Raw genomic sequence first — 18,456 nt, forward strand, 5'->3', positions numbered from 1 at the left:
AAAATGCAGAAAGGCGTGGTAATTACACAACAGGTATTGCGGCATTTAATTGGTGCACATTTAACTCACCAGATTGCACGCCAGTTGTACTGAGGACCTTAATGCAGGAAGGCCCAAATTTAATTAATTGCAAAGTCTCACAAATATGACAGGTTAGATAGAGGTGTAGAGGAGACAGGCATTGAGCAGTTCTCATTATCACCCTATAGCGGAGAAACCACTCCGTCATAGCAGGACAACGGGACCCTCCCTTCTTTCTCAGCGTCAGTACCATATCGGAATCATTGGACTGTACTCATCTTTTGGACCTGTCTCAGTCCATGGGGCGCGATCTGTGATTGGCCTTTGTGCCAAATGGTGTTCACTTTGTTTTGAATTACATATCTTTAGGTTTTGCCTGCACAGTGTGTGCGAAATCTATAATATACAATATAGATCTTAAAAGGGGTTTACATCTCGCCCTCTTGCGTTTCATTGGTTCCTGTGCTTGCCCCTTACTTTTCCTCCATTTCTATTGGCTGTAGCATACTGTTTCCTGTTGTTCCTCGTGTTGTTTCTCATGTGCTTCTCTTATCAGTTTCCCGTCACTGAAGTACTGTTTCTATCCGCTTTTGGGGCACTTTTTTGTAATGTTTTGTTTACATAATCTCCCCTGCACAGCACTTGATCTGGGCTTGTTTACAACATGATTCTCCTCCTGGCTGCATGCATTTTAGGCATGCTTGTTGGATCCATTTTTTTGGTTTTGTCTAATGTCCTCCCCTGCAGAGTGCTTGCACTGTGCTTGTTTACGTAATCATTCTCCCCCTAGCTGCATGCCAACATGAATGGATGCGGCACAGGTTTACGTGGCTCGGATGATCCACTGGTTATTAGTCCTAATATATCTCTGCCCTGAATAACTATGAGTTGAGGCAGCTCTAATTTATAGCCTTCCCTGTCTATCTGTCTTTCTCATCCCCTGCTAAATGAACCAAGTCATTGTTTCATCTGCCAAGGGTAAAATATGTGCCTTTGAGTTGGGAAATGATAATATCTAATATTCAGTTGGCAAATTACTACTCTGTTTGTGGTGTGCTACATATATATATAATATTTTTCTTTTTATGAAATGTGTACAGTGCAAAAAAGGCTACTTTCTATAAAATGCATATTTTATGCATGAAAGCGGGTTTGCGGGTGCACCATGTCTAAGAGTAGGAAAAACGAGATTGCAGAACCTTCGTGTGTTTGTGGTTTCTGCCCCCACAAAATTGTGTAGTTCAGTCACTGATAGATAATTCTAGAAATGTGGGTGTCCGAGTTGCAATTGCAGGAGAACGGTTCACTTTCTGTATTAAAGGCTGGTATTGCAGCTCAGTGGGTTAATGTATCCCCTGCAGCGCTTTGTACACATACTGAAGGTCCAACTCCCAAAATAACCCCCACCTCCTGAGATTGGCTTAGTAAGTATATTGAGTTGGGACATAGTAGCACTGTTTATTTAGAGAGAGTGACCCTGGTAAGAGTTTAGCATTATTTTAAATTCTGGTCATTTTGTGTATCGGATTAATCAGGAGCAGTAGGGTGTAGGACGCCAAATTATGTAATGTTTTAAATGGCATTGCTTAAAAATTGATAACCCCTTTTCCCTAAGAGTCATTTTCGATTTATGGATATGCTGTGTGCACTGTAGACCCAATCAGATTCTGACGAAGGTTTATCGTGAGTAAACAGTACATGCAGATGTCACAATTATCTGCAATTAGGCAGCAGGTTGCTCCAGATAGTTAATTGTAGTCAAATACGTTTTTGCAAGCACTGTTGTTCTGTGCCATTGCTTTCATTCAAGAAAAAAATCTGTTGTAAAGTAAAAAAAATGTTTAATCCATGTGGCTATTTGCTCTCAATTTATAGATATATTGTGTCGCTTCCCAGTATTGACAGTGCGATTTCTAACCCGAAGATTCTTTGGTGAATATGGACATTTGGGTATGCGATACTGTTTTGCCTCAACCTCTTATATGATTTAATTGTGTCCAGATTTCATTATATCCAATTTCCTATTTACTGTTGCAGCTTTCATAGTGAGTATTTCGCCAACAGGATCCTGTTGCTGGTTTGAATTTAATGCAGATATGGAGTGCAAATGTTAATTAATTACAGTACATGCTCATCACACTAAAGCCATTGGAATTTGAAAGATCTGAGGCAGAGTTGATTGCAATCCACATAGGAGAAAATGTCAATACTGTGTCTGTTTTTTGCATAATTAGCTGGTGTGTTTTCCCCGACGGTCCATCAGTTACTGATGCTACAATTGCTGCAGCCTTTTTTTGCAGGAAGTGTTTAAAGCACATGACAGCACATCCTGCTCCCTTGCTTTTTGTTGGTTACTGTGCCTACCACTTACTTTTCCTCTGTTTCTATTGGCTGTAGCATACTGTTTCCTGATGTTCCTCATACTGTTCCTTGTGTGCTTTTCTTATCAGTGTCCTGTCTCTGAAGTACTGTTTTCATCTGCTTTTTGGGACACTTTAAAAAAAAATGTATGCCTGTACAGCGCTTTCACTGTGCTTGTTTACATAATCTCCCCTGCACATCATTCTCCCCCTGGCTGCACGCATTTCAAGTGTGCCTGTTTGCTCCGTTTTTTTTTGTCCAATGTCCTACCCTTCACAGCACTTGCGATGTGCTTGTTTACGGAATTATTCTCTCCCTGGCTGCACTCCACCCTGACTGGATGTAGCAGAGGGTTAAGTGGCTTGGATGACCCACTGGTTTTCCGTCCTAACATATCTCTGCTCTGTACAACTATGTATTGAGGCAGTGCTAATTTATAGCCTTGGCCATTTATTTGCCTTTTCCATCTTCTGCCTGCTAAATGAACAAAGGCTTTATGTGGCTGTCTGATGGTTCTATTGAGGGACTAGCAAGATCCATGCAATTCCTTCTCTATACTTACCGGCGGATCGTGGCTAGATCCCTACACTCAAAGCCGCCCCCACGCATGTTTTCTGTGTTCCAGAATCCCTATTCAAGACAATAAAGGAACCTGTGTATCATTAGGTGCACGGTGGAATGCTGAGACCCCAGACCCTATAGTTTGTAGGTTCTTAAACTTGGAGGTGCTCATTGGAAAATCCGCTGGAAGGAGCCCGTTCTTGGCAGACTTGACGGTTTGAACTGATGAAGTTGCATTCACTCTGGTTATAGTGTCCCAACCTATATTCTGCTCCGTGTTTGAGGAACAAGCACACAATGGTGCATACGAAGGTTTGAATACTCTGCACATAATGTTTCCCTCTCAATTACCAGTTTACACTCCATGAAGTTCTGACCAAACCTACAGTAGCAGTACTGTGTTAAGTGTCTATTAACTAAGCACAGATGTTATGCCCTTTCTTTCCCCGCCCCACACCTTCATGGTTATATCACGGAGAGCAGGCAGGGGCTCCTTCTCTCCCGACCCCACAAACATCGCCCACACAAACACATATTTCCAAGCAGAACATGTGTGTTATGAATCTCTGGCTTTTTTATAGATATCAATGACTTTGCTTTTCACAGATAAGCAGCTTTCCAAACAGCTCATCTCATAGCCTGGCAGACTCCAGTCCCTGCTTACCACAAGTGGTGCAACAGAAATACTGTAACTTCAGACCGTTCCGTGCCCTAAAGGTCAAACATAACTACTAGAAATGCTTGGGCAAGGGGGGACTGAACCATTGAAGGGTCCAGTGCCTGTGTCTTGCTCAGCTCTAGATTCTCTTGCACCCACGAGCCCAAGACTAGTCAAGCTCTCATGTGGCTTCTGCCTGCCACACACAGTCTAACCTCAGGTACCCAGAATTAATGCATTATCAATTAATGCAATTAATGCAAACAGAGAGAAAGTTGTACAATCTTAAACCTGAAAACTGCTATCAATCTCAGCTTCACCACTTGGCCAAATTATGTGATAATAGACAATTATGTTTTTTTCTTAAAGAAAAACTTCGTTATTATATGAGAACACATTCAAATGTGTATGTTTTCAGGCTGTGTGTTGGAGAAAAACATTCTGTGTTTATTAAGCAGACTCTGAGGTTGCTCCATATATAATAACTACCTAGGACGCATATACTCCAATCGTAGGCCACCGAACACATTAGCAGTACTGCCCACCCCGTGCCGACTCCCAATATATGTTCTACCTTGTGATTGGCTGTTATGTGATCCGGAAGTGCTAAAGTTAATGAAAATAACGTGTTAGATCAGCCCCGGAGGAAGCACTGTGCACATGAAGCTGAAATGAGTGACCGTCCGAGTAACAGACAGGTGGTCATTGTACTTACCGCACCCATGGTACATTGCCCATGATTACATAGGAATAAAGTTGTTTTGTCCTTGTTGAGATAGTTTTAAATCACTTTTTCATTTGCACTCTGCCCCTCATTTTCACTCTTGAGGGTTGAACACTTAGGTGGCTACCAAAACACTCCCACTCCTTTGCTGTGTGAAGTTGTAGCCCACACTGGGTACCTTGTGGTCCTGGTGTGTGGAGGGACCCAATCATGAAGCATGTCACCCTCAGGTGAGTGAGGGTTCTCGTCCAAACACTTGTAGTGCCCCCACCTGTTTCTTCTAGTTCTTCTTTCTTGCAATCTTTCTGCATCTGGCCACTCTATACTCTGTGTGAGCTTAATGATTCTTGGAAGTAGCATGGCACCTGGGGTCTAATTTAGTATCGTAAACTTCCTCTGACCCCTTGTGTGAGATACATTGTTTATGCTCTCTGCTAAGGCAAGAACATCTTTTTTTATCAATGTTTTGATAATACCAGTAATGCATTCGAATATGCCAGGACCTTTTCCCATGCAGTCAGAACTTTGAATATGATAGGTTGTTGAATATACTATTTTTTTGTTTTTGTTTTTAATTTCAACAAGTTTTATTACACAATTTTTATACAGAAGATACAGGAACACATTAGTTGAAACTCTAAACAGGGCTTACAACGTCTTATCAAGTTACCAGTGGCCTCCCGTTCTGTGTGCGCCCTTCTTATGTTAGTGTTCCCGAGTGAAAAGAGAAGGAAAGAAGAAGAGAGCTATGAAGCGAAGGAAGAGATAGAGGACAGGTACGATGAATTTTAGTACACACAGATTTCGTCTGACAATTGTATCTAAACATTAAATCCCGGGTACATTCCTGTTTGGGTAATACTACTTTCGAGGAGGCCTGATGTGTGCCCCTGGTCTTCACGTTTTTTCATGGGGGATCAAAAGAGTCTAGAAACGTGTCCAGTGACCCCCACATACTAATTTGCTATTTGTGTACAGCTCATTTTTTTTATCTTAAAGGATTTGGGACTTCAACACTGGAGATATGTTTCCTGTTGCAGTAGCCGACTGGCCCCTCTTCCAAAAAGCAGCACGCACAGCAGCTGCCAGAGATCGATCCCCTGGCAGACATGATTGCTCTTCACCTCCAAAACACAACACTTTTGCGGCAAATTGATAAACTACATCTCAAGGCGTTGGATAATTCAGGAGGCTGCCAGTTTAATTAAGCTAAATAGGGCTTCTGGCAGCCCATTGCACTTTAGAAACAACCCGTGAAGCCTGAACTCTCAAGCGGTTCCTACCCCCTGGCTCTTGGGGCACAGCTTCCCTCTCTCCTCCAGGGAATGCACATCAGTGTGCAGCAATGCGTTCTTTTATTATAACAGCTTTATGGCAAATTTGTGGTTGCATGAACACAGTTTGCAGGAAAACATTGCCCTTCTCAATAAACAAGTGAAAACACTTTAACAGACTTTCAATAACTTATATTGCACAACTCGTCACCAAGCTACAATCTACAACAAAAAACTGCTTATTATTAATCACATAGGCAAAACCTAATGCATTTACCAATGCTTGTTTGAGTTTTTTTTACCAATGAGCCATATTTTCTCCCTAGGTCAGTTGCTCCCAAATCCCACCGAGGTGCACATTCCAAGTTGGGGATGGCAATATATGAACCCTTTGATGACTTCGAAATTGACCATGTATATGTGGAAAAAGCTACACGGCTCTTTCCGAACCCCAGCGGATTTACCCACATCTTGAGCTCCCACGTTAGTTTTTCAACTGAACTGGCATCAGCCTCGTAGTCCATAAATAATTATGAAACATCCTGGACCGATATTCCTGGTGCAAGCACTAAGATATTCTGGTTCTCCTTATCAGCTCGTTGCAATGTCATGTAACTCGCTGGAGCCCCAACACTTATGTTTTCTATTTGATTCTGTATTGTTCGTTCAGTCTGTAGGCATGGACTGCTTTCTATGCTGCATTTGAAACAGTCATGCATTTTTAAGGTCCACATAGACATTTATATATTCAATATGAACCCTGCGATAAAACTGAATCTGATCACCAGTGAAATAGAAGGAGCATACACTTAACTTTAAGAAAATGTACGAAAAACAAACACATGCATTTCAAACATAGGGGCAGATTTATGTTAGACTTGCGCCACTTTTACGCCGCCGTTGCGTCACTTTTGTGACGCAGCGGCGGCGTAAACCCTGCGCCACGTTGCGCCCTATTTACATCGTGACGCATCTATGGAGATGTGTCACGGTGTAAAGCCCTCCGCCACATTAAACCTGCGTCAGGTTTAATGTATGCAGGGTGGGCGTTCCAGCGGAAAAAGCCTCGGAAAAGTGACGCAGTGAAATCTACAAGATTTCACTCAGTCACTTTTCCGACGCTGCTGCGTCAAAACCTTGCGCCTGCTTGAAGCAGGCGTAAGGCATGACGCAGCATGTTACGTATGGGCAGCCCCTAAACATTGCTGGAGTTGCATCATGCTTGCGACACGACTCCAGCAATGCGCCGCCCTTACGCCATCAGATGCGTTATGCATCTGTTTATCCTTGCGCCACAATGCGCTGCATTGTAAATGCGGCGCATCTGTGGTGGCGCAAGGGTAAACTTGCGTGACGCATCTTTCCTGGCGCATCCCTGCTGATTTGCAGGGATGCGCCAGGAAACATAAATCTGCCCCATAGTTTCTCTTCAGTATCTGTCAATCTGAACAGATTTTATAATACAAACAAGCGCAGGGTAACCTTTTCACTACTGCCCAGGATGTTCAAATGCATGTAGAGAGATGTGAATGCACCAGGCTAGGAAGAAAGCATGTATAATGATGTAGACAAAACATGATCCATGGAGCCAGGCATTGCAGCGAAGAAACATGCAGTCAACTAAGACCTTATGGATGGTCTTTAGGTCTGGCCAGAGACAGCTTTCGAATTACGAAGCTCAAGATATAACAAAAAATAAAAAGCAGTACAGAGAAAGTGGTTTTAACTCTGCCCTTGTATTAATCTTTATTAAGGTCATATGATTGAAAAATGGTTGTATAATTGAGGAACGCATGGCTAAACCACGCATGCCTCTACCACGCAGTCTAAACCATGAATGCATCTTAACCACGCATTCCTTTACCACGCATGCCTTTACCATGTCATTTTGTGGTAAAAACATGAATGGTAAAGGAGTATGTGTGGCTAAGGTCGTGACCCCCGCCCTAAGCTGCAAACTCCCTGTCTGCCCTGATGTCATATACCCCGAGCCCCTCCCAACCCCCATGCTGTCTCTAACCCTTAACAAACAATAGCCCGACCACCTCCTCCCCCCTGTGCTGTCCCTAAAACGACACTAACTCCTTCCGCTGCCCTTAGGCCTAAAACCCAAACCCTATTTAAAAAAAACTACCCCAACACCCCCCAAGCCCTAAAAACTACCATGCCCTCCGCTAAACCCTAAAAACTATCCCCAACTGCCCATTTCCCTCCCCTTGCCCTGAGGCCTACAACACTGTCCCTTAACAAACTCTACTCCGAACCCCTACCACCCCGCCGCTATCCCTAAAACTACCCCAACCACTTCCACTGCCCTTAGGCCTAATACACAAGCCCAGAAAACTACCCCGACCCCCCAGCACAGAAAACTACCCTTAAATGCCCATCCTGCACAAAAACAAGACAGAGAGGTGTTTTCCTCTTTCCATGTGTGCTGCGGAATGAAAGCATGGAAAGAGGAAAAACGAGGAGAAATACAAATATTTCTCTTTGTTACGCCTACATGATTAAGTAAATCTTGGGCAGCGTCAAAATCCATGGGTGCTGCGTGGTAAAACCCACCACAATGCCCATGAAATGCCGTCTTGATGCAGAGTAAGGCAAGGCAGCGACTTGATCTTGATCAAACTTCAGGTTGTCCAGAACACAGCCACTCGCCTAGTATGTAACCTCCCTCCAGGTTCGGCCACAGTCCCACTTTTGCAGTCTCCACACTGGCTTCCGGTGAGAACGATAAACATTTTTAAACTTTGCTGTCTAACCCACTCCACGGCCAAGGGTCCTCTTTCCTAGCATCCAAGCTTCTGCCCTACATTCCTTTGAGAATACTTAGATCTTGCGATAAAGCCTTGCTCATAGTCCCTGGGTTTAAGAAGACTAGAACAGGCTGCAGATCTTTCTATTTCCTTTCCCCTCATCACTGGAGTAATCTGTCTACGCAACTTCGTGTCTTTGAAAATCATCTCCTTTTTAGGTCTCGCCTGACCCAGCACATGCGCTGGTCTGGCGAGACTTATTGAGAGGGCTCCAAAAAGTGCTACCAGGCCAGCCTGGAGCTACAGTGCATGTGCACGGGCGCGTGCGCCGCGCTTTACCGCGAGTACTTTCACTTTAGCGGCCGCATGATGTTTGATCGCGATCACTTTAACTTTCGCAGCCGCTTTGCATAGCCAATAGGTCTCGCTTTTGGGACCTTAGAAGTATTTAGTTATGCAACTGTTGCATGGCTAAACACTTATAAGGTCCCAAAGGCGAGACCTATTGGCTATGCCAATGCTTGTTTGGAAGGTGGTTAAGACCCAAGTATTTTAGGTTCTTTTTCAGCCTGTCCTTACTGCCCTGGTTCTGCGCCGAGATATCCCGTCGGGGTTGATTCGAGCTCGTAATACATTTAAATAACATAATATAACACAACATCTCCTTTGTCTCACCCAATATCTATAAGGCCATGCAAAGCCATGCAGAGTGACTTTGCGTCTCCTCATAGATATGATTGAGAGGCTTGGGCTGCCGGGACGTAAAAAAAAGTGGTGCTCTGGTGGTCCAAGCGTCGTATAAATAAGTTCCCTATTGTCATACACAATAGGAAAGCAGCACAACTTATCATGACTGCAAATTATTGCCTGAGGTTCAGCTGTGACACAATGTGCTAAGCTTGTTTGTGACACACTTCTAGGTTGCTACATCACACATGAAAAGCATGTGCATCAGAGTATGTTACAGTGGATGACTGAGTAGCTCTGCAAATGTGTCTATCCGAAATCTGAATTACTAATATATATAGAACCCGGGAAAGCACCTTGGAGGAAATATTCTCTGTGACCAGTGATGAGTTGAGACCAGGCCAAGAGAGCACACTGACTGACACAGTCAAAGAAGAAAGCAAACACTGAAAACCAGACCCACTGCTACATTGCATGGCACACATTAACAAAGACCTCATATTCTGCTGTGAAGGACTAGTTCTGCTTCTGTGTCGGGCAGCCTGGATGGAAACTATTTTAAGACATCTGGAGTGAGAATAGTATTCCAGGCCTCATAAAATGGGAACAGCTTCTCAATACCTCTCATCTTGTTCTCAGCACCTTGGCATCACTCCATCCATCTGCTGTGGGTTGGATTGGGGAATCAGAGTCACTTGAAGAGTGGCACCAGGCAAATATTGAGACAGCAACTCCTACTGCCTATTTTACCAGGCTTCTCTTAAGTAGTGAGGGAATTGCCACTAACAAATCGCTGTAGAGTACCTGGTGCCGTAATATAAAAGTGTCTTGGGGGTGCAACAGGTGTATGTGCCTGCTTTGTGTGCCACTGGGGCACTTTGGTATTACAGAACGGGCCACAGATTCTTGTGTGGTCCCTTCTGTAATACCATTAGCGCACTTGAAGCACCAGCGCTATCTTCAGAGGGCATTCCCTCATTTGCTTGGGGGCGTGCCCCATACAAATGAGGGAATCCCTTTGCCTTTGTGCCCACGCCGTATTACAGACGCTAGTGTAGAAGCAAAGAAGCTCTCAGGAGCCGCATTGACAGTGTGCCAGCTAAAAGGTGGCGCACTGTAGTCCGCCCTCTTATTGCAGCCCTCTGGCAGGGGAAAGGGAGTCGCATGGACCCTCAGATATCCCCTTGCAGGCGGGTGCAGTCTGTGACTGCACTCACCTGCAAGGTGATCTCTAATTCCCATAAGAGTGCAGGCGGGTTGCTGCCTGCACTGTGAAAACACAGAGCTAATTTAAAGCAGCAGCTCTGTTTTTCACATGAATGTGCTGCCTCAAGGGCAGTGCGACTGCACTGGGGGCAGTTCATTCACCATAATGCAGCACATTTTCCTGGATTGTGCTGGGGGCACCTTTTGAAAGCTGCACCCAGCGCAATCGAGGAAAATCTGCCACATCCATAATATGGCCCCTGGTGAGCAGACCAGTGGCGATGAAACAGACAATCCTCCCCATCAGTGTGGACACTGAGGCTGAAACACAGCTGGTACAGGAAGAACTCAGATGCTCCCTCCAACTTCCCACAAGGCACCTTCTACATCGCCACAGCAGACATGCTTGAGGCTGAAGTGGAGGAGCACCGTCGATCAGCGCTCAGCACTGCATCTCAAAGGGTATGCTCCTAAGTTGGTGCATACATAGATGGATGAATCGGTGAGTGAGTATTTAGATAAATGGATGAGTGGGCTAAAAGGTTGATGGATGGCTGGATGGATAATTGAGCTAATTTGTGGATGAAATGGGAGAGTACATATATGGATGACTGGATGAGTCGGTGGATATGTGAGTGCTTTGGGAGATTAATGGGCGCTTGAGTGATTACAAGAATAGTGTGCATAAGTGCTGACTGAGAAGATGAATGAATCAAGGGATGGTTGAATGGGTGCATGGAAGGAGGAATGGGTGGAAGAGTGAATAGAAAAGTAAATAATGTGTGGAGATGTCTGGATGAGCCATTGCACATGAGGTCACCTTCTGCCACAACCTTGTGTGCCTGCTCTTGGTGCCTTGCACTCTCAACCACTTACACAACATGCTTTCCACTAGACACCAGAAGTCTCAGATCATGCCTTCCTGCTCAGCATCACAGGCTCCTTGAAGGCTGCTTCTGACCCTATGTGCTCCTGTGCATATATGATGGGATGTACAAGTAATGCATCTCTAATGGTTAAGGACTTCTGTCATTTTCCCTGCTGGAGAGCAGCACCCTCTGACACTACCACTGTGACATCTCATGCTTGATCACTTGTTGCTGCTGTGACCCTTGGCTAAACATGCCCATCTACACCATATACTGACATATTTGACAGTCCACTGGTTGCTGCTGCCCTCGCTATATGTCTGGCAAGGAGAAGCTGGCACCGATCTGACACCTCGGCCCGTAGGGTGCTGTGAAGCTCCCACCGTGCCCTTTGCCTTATGCCTGGACCAGACACAGGCCCATTTCTGGATCTCGTACCTTATGTATGAATTTCAGAGTTCACAGTAGTCCTGTCAGTATTGGGGTAATCTAAATAAATGTAATACGTTCCTGGGTGAGTAATGAATCTCAAAGAAAAATGTAAAATTAGTTATGGTTCCTTTATGTTTTCTTTTTTTTTCTTTCTTTTTTCTTTTTAACCCTTTTACTCATTTTTTGGTCATATTTAATGTCCAAAGGTAACTTTAGGCCTTAATATATATTTTTGTGTTATGGTTTCAACTCATTCACATATTTATATTGTTTTAGATTTGAATGAAAGTCAGTGTTAATATACTATAGTGCACATATCACATTTCCTTCTAGCTGTGTAGGCTTATTGTATAAAATGAAAATGTATAAATAATAATGACAAATCTAAACAATAGATTTCTCATCTGATTTCAGTTAGTGACGCTTATTTTTCAGCATCAGTTGAGGGAGTCAGTCTGCTTGTTGGCAATGTTGACTCCAGCTTTATTCAATCAAGCCATTGTCAGTTTTAAAGGAGAGGCAAGTTCTTCTGATCCGTCTATAAACGTGTTGGTGGTGCCAGTGCTTAATTTGCTAAATATTAAGTGCCAGGGCCCTGACTAGGAGGCCACTGCCGCTTGTACCACCCATCGCCCCTGTCATCAGTGCCAAAACAGCTACCAACCATCTCTCTCGCCTGCAAGTGCGACAGTTCCGAGTATTCCTGGTCCTCAAAGCTAAAAGGAATACCCGGGGAACCAGGTATTAGTATGTTTTAATGTATATTGTATTCATAAACAACTGTTCTTCTGCTCATCTCTAAATTAAATGAGCAGTGCCACCATGTGGAAGACTGTCATAAGTGAGGCGTTGACAATTAAGTGCTGGTGCCGAGCACCGGAAACCAATTAAATGCAGGGGATGAGCACCCAAAACCTGGCTCAAATTAGGCAGTGGTGGCGCCTACACATTTCAGTCAATAGTATTACCCTCAAGGACTTTTTTCAGGACAGGGTTTGCTAGATCCTATGATTCTAAGTTAAGGCAAGGGAATTATTGGTCTAATGAAAGGATTAAAAAAAGTAGCGATGTGTCACATTCATATATGGCATTGATAGTGAAAATACAGATATCATTCTGTATTACAAAAGTGAAAAAATAAGTTTTTGCTTTTATATTGTATAAACAGACATACAGGAAATTCCATACAGAATTCCACTCTGCCTGATCATGACTGTCCCAGTGTTCCAGCACATGCTTTAAAAGGGGACTAGACCATTGGACCCAATTTTACCAGCTGGTAATTCATGTAGGTAAACTTGCACAAGGCTCTGGCGGCAACATTAACCAGTCCTTGCTACCCAGTCTCTGTTGTCCTTTTACGCTGGCAAGAGTGGAGCTTGCAACTCCCACTGATAATTTAATTTTCCTTCCCCCACTCTTTCAGCCCTCCTTCCCCTGTCATAATTCAGACCCCTTACATACATTTACTATCTTCCAGAGCAGGATTTGAATCTTGCTCTAAATTCAATAATATCTTTACAATGGTCTGGCTGGTAAGGGCATCTGACATATTGTGTTTCGTGGGGGATCCAAACCCAGATTAAAGATGATTCAGGGTCTAATTTAGAGTTCGGCGCATGGGTTACTCTGCCACAAACCTGACGGATAATCCATCCACCGTATTACAAGGGCCATTGGATATAATGCATGTGTAATAGAGCGGACGGGATATCTGTCACGTCCAGTCCACCAATCTCTAAATCTCTATATCGGAGCCTAAATCATATACATTAAAGCAAACAGGCAGGTTACAACTCCCCCACATGTAATCAAATTGACTAGCTCATCACTAAGATCAAGTGAACCACATACTGCCTATTCTTACAGAAATTCCTCTATGTGCAAAAATAGAAAAGACACTCCTAAAGACAGATAATGCACTACCAGTAATATACTCAAAAGAAACCAGAGGTCATGGTAACATTAAACCTCATTATCCATTCCTAAACATGTGTCTGGCAGAGGGTGCATAAATACATACTAATACATTGAAAACTTCATACAAATGCACTAATCTGGGATATCTACAAGATTTGCATCAATGGTTCCACGATGCCATGCACATTATAGATGGACAGGGGCATCTGGGAGGTTGGAGACTTGTTCCTAGAAGGTTGTTATAGAAAATTGCAGATTTGCTAGCATAATACAATGTACCAAATTGCTAAATTCGGAAACACAATCAACTAAAACATTCCCTGGGTACTGAGCTAGCCCTGCATCAATTCAGTTACTTACATAAATGTGGGACTTATAAGGTATGATCTCAGGTCTACTAGATGCACAAACAGTTTTGCTTCAGGACACACCAAACTTTCTGGTGATCACACATCAGCACACCGTGCTTCATGACACGTGAAGCGTCCTGGTAATCACACATCTGCGTAGGATATGGTTCTCTATTTCATTGGCTGTCTCCATTGCAGGCATCTTAAGACATTGGAAGACACCAATTACTGTGTGTGGTTAAGTTATAGACAGCCACCATGGAGTCAGCCTATCTGAGCACTCCTTGTGCTCTAGGTGGCATCGCGGTGTGAATGGCTTCACACAATGGAACTCCTCCACTCATTGTCATGTTTAGCGATCACTCATCAGGTGACTTGATTTCTGCTACATTGGAATTGCACAATGAGATGCTCGATTACCGTCAGATGAGAATGCAAATCCACAAAAACTCCCATGTTTGTGATTCTGTCCTTTGCAGACCTTGTACTGTCATTGTTTGCTGTCTTCTTGATTACCTCCCTTTTCCTTCACATGTCTATGTTGTTTAGGATAAGAAAGAATGCATATTCTATACCAATACAAGTGACTGCTACATCAAAGATAAGTCACCAAACATTTTGAATGACAGGTACAGTCAACCAATGGCTGACAAATGTAGATTGTGCAATATGAGAATGATACAACAATTGATAGCTGCAGGGGTTGGGGGTGACTTTTTGCCCCTATGTGTAGATTGGAATCTCTCTGCAAGACTGATAACACTATTTGTAGTGAGACCTCTTATAAATGATATTTACTGAATACTCTCCACTACAAAATGAAAGATTGCGGAGCATGTAAGAAGCAGTAGGATTCCCACTCAACACTGCATAAATACTTTGTCACTGATTTAGGTTTGTCAAACTGACACCTTATAGGGTCAATCTTTGCAGCTTCTTTCCTGCGTCCATGCTTTTGACAACTGTATCCATTTGTTTTGCAACAGTCAATCCTTTCGAACCTTTCATGGCTTCTGGTGCTGACAAACATTCTCCTTTTTTGTAAACAAGTGACTTGGGATGCATATGTGTTTTTTCCGTTATGCTTCATTTGAAATAGGTTGACTTGGGATGGATATGACAGCACAGCTGCTTCTGCAGTGTCTCTGGCCTAAGCCTTTCAGAACACAGCTTGACTTGCGTGGCAAGCTAACTCTGTAGATTCAGCTCCTCTTGCTGTGCATCTGGCCTCTGTTGGCAATGCTTCCACTGTAGCTGTAGTCTCCCACTGCACATTTTGCTGCTAATGTTATTTTCATTTTTTTCATTTATACAGCGCACAGATACTCGGAAGTGTCCCGGCGCTATAGACCGCTGGGGAACCCGTCCTGGCTATCCCTGTGAGATGGTCCCTTTCTGGGTATCTCCAAGGTGAAACCAGGCATCCCCTGCGTCTGTGGGGGGCCGTTGTAGAGATGAGGCAAGCTTAATGCCCAGAGTTGCCGAGTGTGTTCCTGGTTAGAGTAGGTACCGAGGCGAGAATTATCGAGTCCGTTTTGACCCTGGTCCACGACCCTAATGTATTGTAAATTACTCTGCTAATTGATATTTTCAGTGATCCCACTAGCAGTGGCCTGCTCCATGGGTCCCTTACGAACCCTTCATGCAGCTGCCAAGTTCGCTTATTCCTAATCTACTTTCCTTGGAACTGACATGTTTTCACACATCCCAACTACATAGGGCCTGCTTATGAGTAGGCCTGGGCTAAAATCCGTTCCGCTCGCGGAAATTGCGATAATTTGACATTTTCGCATTCCGCGGAGAGCGCGAAAATGTCCAAGTTTCTGCAATCCACATCTTACCGGAAATTTTTTTCTTGCTCGCGCTGTAAAAACATACATTCTCGCGTGCGCGCGATCACCCTTACCTGAATCCCCACGTTCGCCGACAAGTTTTCCCGATCCGGTCGCGTTCTCCACGAGATGTTGGATTGTTGGTAGCCATTTGCGCTGTCTCGCGACAGTTCGCGCCCACATTAACGTCATTTGTCACGCGATCACATAATTTGTCGCGCGATCACGTCTTTCTTCTCGCGATCATGCACCGCGAGAATATGAGATGATTGAGATCTCGTGCCCGTGAGCAACTGCATGGGTAAGTTGGCGAGCCGCTATCCCGCAGAAAATACCGCGAACGGGCGGGTAAAAACGTCCGCGTCTTCGCGATATTTCCGCGTGTTTGCGGAGATTTTTAACATTTTTGCGATAGTTTGCGAAAGTGAATTTCGCAAATTCCACCCACCCCTACTTATGAGCAAAGGCATTATTGATCGCCGTTGATAAATCATGATTCCACAGACCACATGATATGTTATGTATCGGGTGTGTTAAATAACACCTATTACGTGCTCATGGGGAAGAACATGCAGATTTTGGTGTTAAACCCACCAAAATCCACATGTCATGGTAATTACCATATGTTTTCCCCTGAAAAATTGAGGCTGAAATTTAATGATGGTTGAGTTATTTAACATATCCGATAACTATCGGATACCTTATATACCATCAAACTCGTAAGTCCAACCCAATCGTAAACAGGAGTTTACATATGGGTCGGAATATTATGAGGAACTCGTAATCAGGCTCTAAGTGTATAAAATAACAGTGCCAATGCAGATGAAAAAGTGTGCAGCTTGACAATGTAATGCATGCTGATGACATAAATGTCTTAAAACCTTTCTCTGCTTTGTAATTCAAATGAACTAAACCTAAGGATTTTACATAAATGCTCGCAATATATATTACATTTCACACAGGTTTATGTGTAGAGAACATTTTTGTCCCCCGGGGATATTTTGGTGCTGTTGATAATAACAGGGCTCGGTCTGGGCATACTATTCCCAATTGTGCTGCAGTGCACACTTAATGAGGTATGGCCAGCGCCGACCATGATAATGGGCCTTATTCCTCAGGGCAGGTGCAAATTCCGACAGCCTATGCCTGTTCTTAGGAGTTCCCATTAGGGAAATACAGGGGTATGGGTTGAAACCGTGGGTCTGTGTTTACTGGAGCCAAGAAGGCCTCTCTTTGAAGAGGGCTAAAGTCTGTCCCCCAGAGACAGTATATTTCTCTGCAAACAAAAGGAGATGATGGACGGAGCGCTGAAACTTTTCAGGCACTCACCCCCAGTCACAGCTCTGGGTTGAATTCATCATCGTTCTTTAGCTCACTTTGCCACCCCAGTTGAGACCCAGCTATATTCAAATCAGTCTTGGCCCTGTGCCTCTTAGGGACTTTCCAGCCCGAACTGCCAAGTTAGGTCATCCCTGGACAGGAAGCAATCATCCTGGGGCCTGTTTCGGGGTAACACCCCCCATCAGCCACACCAGCTTGAATCCACTGGCAAAGTGAACAAGGGACCTACATCTGGGTATACCCTGCCAAATTAGGGTAAACAAAGCAAACACAAGGAGATGATGGAAAGAGCACTGAAACTTTTCAGACACCCACCCCCACTAACAGATCTGTGTTTTATCCATTACCGTTCTTTAGCTTACTTCACCACCCTAGGTCAGACCCAGCTGTATGTAAATCAGCCTTGGCCCTGTGCCTCTTGGGAACAGTCCAGCCCGATCTGCCAAGCCAGGTCTTCCCTGGATTGGAAACAAGCATACTGGGACCGGCTTTGGGGTAACACCCCTCATCAGGCAGGCTAGCTTGAATCCATTGGCAAAGTGAGCAAGGGACCCACGTCCGGGCATACCCTGCCAAATTAGGGCGGTCAAAGCAAACGCAAAGAGATGATGGACGGAGAGCTGAACCTTTTCAGACACTCAACCCTAGTCGCAGATCTAGGTTGAATTCATTATCTTTCTTTAGCTCACTTTGCAACCCCAGGTCAGACCCAGCTATATGCAAATCAGTCTTGGCCCTGTGCCTCATGGGAACAGTCCAGCCTGAATTGCCAAGCCAGGTCTTCCCTGGACCAGAAACAAGCATCCTGCGACCGGTTTTGGGGTAACACCACTCATCAGCCAGGTTAGCTTGAATCCATTGGCAAAGTGAGCAAGGGAACCATGTCTGGGCATACCCTGCCAACTTAGGATGAACAAAGCAAACACAAGGAGATGATGGAAGGAGCACTGAAACTTTTCAGACACTCATCCCCAGTTATAGATCTGGCTTGAATCCATTATCGTTCTTTATCTGACTTCGCCATTCCAGGTTAGACCCAGTTATATGCAAATCAGTCTTGGCCCTGTGCCTCATGGGAACAGTCCAGCCCGAATATCCAAGCTAGGACTGCCATGGATCAGAAACAAGCATCCTGGGACCGGTTTTGGAGTAACACCCCTCCTCAATCAGGATATCTTGAATTCAGTAGCAAAGTGAGCAAGGGACCCATGTCTGGGCATACCCTGCTAACTTAGGGTAAACAAAGCAAACACAAGGAGATGATGGACGGAGTGCTGAAACTTTCCAGACACTCACCCCTAGTCACAATTCTGGGTTGAGTCCATCATCGTTCTTGAGCTCACTTTGCCGCCCCAGTTCAGACCCAGATATATGCAAATCAGTCTTGGCCTTGTGCCTCATGGGAACAGTCCAGCCCGAACTGCCAAGCCAGGTCTTCCCTGGACTGAAAACAAGCATGCTGGA

This window comes from Triturus cristatus, chromosome 6 (assembly GCF_964204655.1).
Source record: "Triturus cristatus chromosome 6, aTriCri1.1, whole genome shotgun sequence".
Classification (NCBI taxonomy): Eukaryota; Metazoa; Chordata; class Amphibia; order Caudata; family Salamandridae; genus Triturus; species Triturus cristatus.